Source organism: Procambarus clarkii, chromosome 53 (genome assembly GCF_040958095.1).
Source record: "Procambarus clarkii isolate CNS0578487 chromosome 53, FALCON_Pclarkii_2.0, whole genome shotgun sequence".
NCBI lineage: Eukaryota > Metazoa > Arthropoda > Malacostraca > Decapoda > Cambaridae > Procambarus > Procambarus clarkii.
The window spans coordinates 12,303,806-12,306,305 of record NC_091202.1 but is presented as its reverse complement, the minus strand read 5'-3'; the positions used below and the strand labels follow the sequence as shown (position 1 = coordinate 12,306,305).

The following is a 2,500-nucleotide window of genomic DNA, read 5'->3' as shown; positions in this document are numbered from 1 at the left end:
AGATAATCAAGACAAATTGAATGACTGGTCCAACAAATGGCTACTAAAGTTCAACCCGAGTAAATGGAAGGTAATGAAACTAGGCAGTGGAAACAGGAGGCCAGGCACAGGATGCAGAATGGGAGATGAAGTCCTTCATGAAACGGACAGAGAGAAAGATCTAGGAGTTTATATATCACACCAAACCTGTCTCCTGAAGCCCACATAAAAATATAACATCTGCGGCATATGCAGGGCTGGTTAGCATCAGAACTGCCTTCAGGAACCTGTGTAACGAATCATTCAGAACCTTGTATACCACATATGTAAGACCAATCCTGGATTATGCGGCCCCAGCATGGAGCCCGTACCTTGTCAAGCACAAGACGAAGCTGGAAAAAGTTCAGACGTATGCCACTAGGCTAGTCCCAGAGCTAAGAGCCATGAATTACGAGGACAGGCTGCATGAAATGCACCTCACGACAGTGGAAGACAGAAGAGTAAGCGGAGACATGATCACTACCTTCAAAATTCTCAGAGGAATATGCAAGAGTAGATAAAGATAAACTGTTTAACAAGGGTGGTACACGAACAAAGGGACACAGGTGGAAACTGAGTACTCAAATGAGCCACAGGGATGTTAGAAAGAATTTTTTCAGTGTCAGAGTAGTTAACATATGGAATGCATTTTGCAGTGATGTGGTGGAGGCTGACTCCATACACGGTTTCAAATGTAGATATGATAGAGCCCAGTGGGCTCAGGAATCTGTACACCAGTTGATTGACAGTTGGGAGGTGGGGCCAAAGAGCCAGAGCTCAACCCCCCCGCAAGCACAACTAGTTGTGTACAGTTAGGTGAGTACTTAAGCATCATCTCGTGACTTGCTCAGAATGATGGCAGTCTCGTGCACACGGCTTATCTATGGAATGAAACGCTGTGAGTGCTAGTGGCTTTACAAGAATGTCAAACTTCAAGTCTCTCTACTCTAATAAGCCCAATGTACTTTCTTGTATATAAATAAATAAATAAAATAAATAAATAAATAAATAAATAAATAAATAAATAAATAAATAAATAAATAAATAAACAAATAAATAAATAAATCAAAGCACAATAGTAAGAGTTTCCCCACTCTACAGGGGAATATGGCAATTTCACTCCAACAAGTGCAAACACGTTAAAAAGACCAATATCCTAATTACATGTTAAAAGTTAATTTAATGAGCCAGTGCCACAGAGCGATCACAGGCCCATGTCTTCACACCGCGGCTCCCAGTAACAACTGGCTCCAAAACGGCTCGCTTTCACCTGCATGCGGCCAGCATTCGAATTGATGCGTTCAAACGTCTAGGCCTAGTAATTTCTATACTTGGCCATCTTTCCAAAGCTAACCTTCATTTACTTAGAAACTTTTAAGCAAAATCAAACTGACCCTTACTGGGACAACATCTAATTAAATGAATGTGTACTAACTAATTACTTTGTATCAAGACATAGGTCTTCCCACAGGCCTGGCAGGTAGGGCTGGCGTTCTTGTGTCTGTTGCCACATGCACACAGGCTGAGAGTAACAATACTGCTAAACAGGACTACTGACTGAATATACCATCACAGGTGATAGGTAAATGTATAACAGCTTACCTAAATGTAAGCTTAAATTCTAAAGCTTAAACTAAAATTCTGACATACACAAGAATTACAGTAACTGGCATGAAGTGATCTGGCCGAAGACCGCATGTCCGCCATGTGTGTGTGTGTGGTGAGTATCTCTTCCCCTCGGAAGAGGGGAAGAGATACTCGGAAAGGTTAGGAAACTTTCAATTAACGTTTTTCATAACGTTCTGAAACGTTATGTGAATTTCCTGCCCTCCTAATCTACCAGAGGACCCTTAACTTACTGTTGTTGAAAAAATTCCCAAATTTATTTTAATTTTTTTTCATTTTCAAATTACGTCCACTTTCGGCCATACAGGTAAACTGCCAGAAGCAACGTTATTTTTTAAGAGGACAGGCTGGTCACAGTGTCCGAACTGAGGGGCACGAGGAAAGACTATGGGAAATAAACCTCACGTTGCTGGAAGACAGGAGAGGGAGGAGGGACATGATCACCACATACAAGATTCTCAAAGGAATTGATAGGGAAGACAAAGACATTTTATTTAACACAAGGGGTACACACACTTGGGGAAAAAAGTGGAAATTGAGTGCCCAAATGAGCCATAAAGACATTAGAAAGAAATTGTTAGTGTCAGAGCAGTTAATAAATGGAATGCTTCAGGAAGTGATGTGGTTATCTTGAGATGATTTCGGGGCTTAGTGTCCCCGCGGCTCGGTCCCTCGACCAGGCCTCCTGTTTGTTACACCCCCAAAGGAAGCAGCCCGTAGCAGCTGTCTAATTCGCAGGGACCTATTTACTGCTAGATAACAGGGACATCAGGGTGAAAGAAACATTTTGCCCATTTGCATCTGCCTCCACCAGGAATCGAACCCGGAACCTTTGGACTACGAATCCGAAGCACTG

The 2,500-nt window shown here is 42.2% G+C and overlaps 1 protein-coding gene across 1 annotated transcript in view; it reads left to right on the top strand.

The window, feature by feature from the left end:
- The window catches only part of LOC123767222 (methyl farnesoate epoxidase), a 211,364-nt gene that overhangs the window by 196,210 nt on the left and 12,654 nt on the right, over positions 1 to 2,500 (top strand). The gene's annotated exons all lie outside the window — the stretch shown is intronic.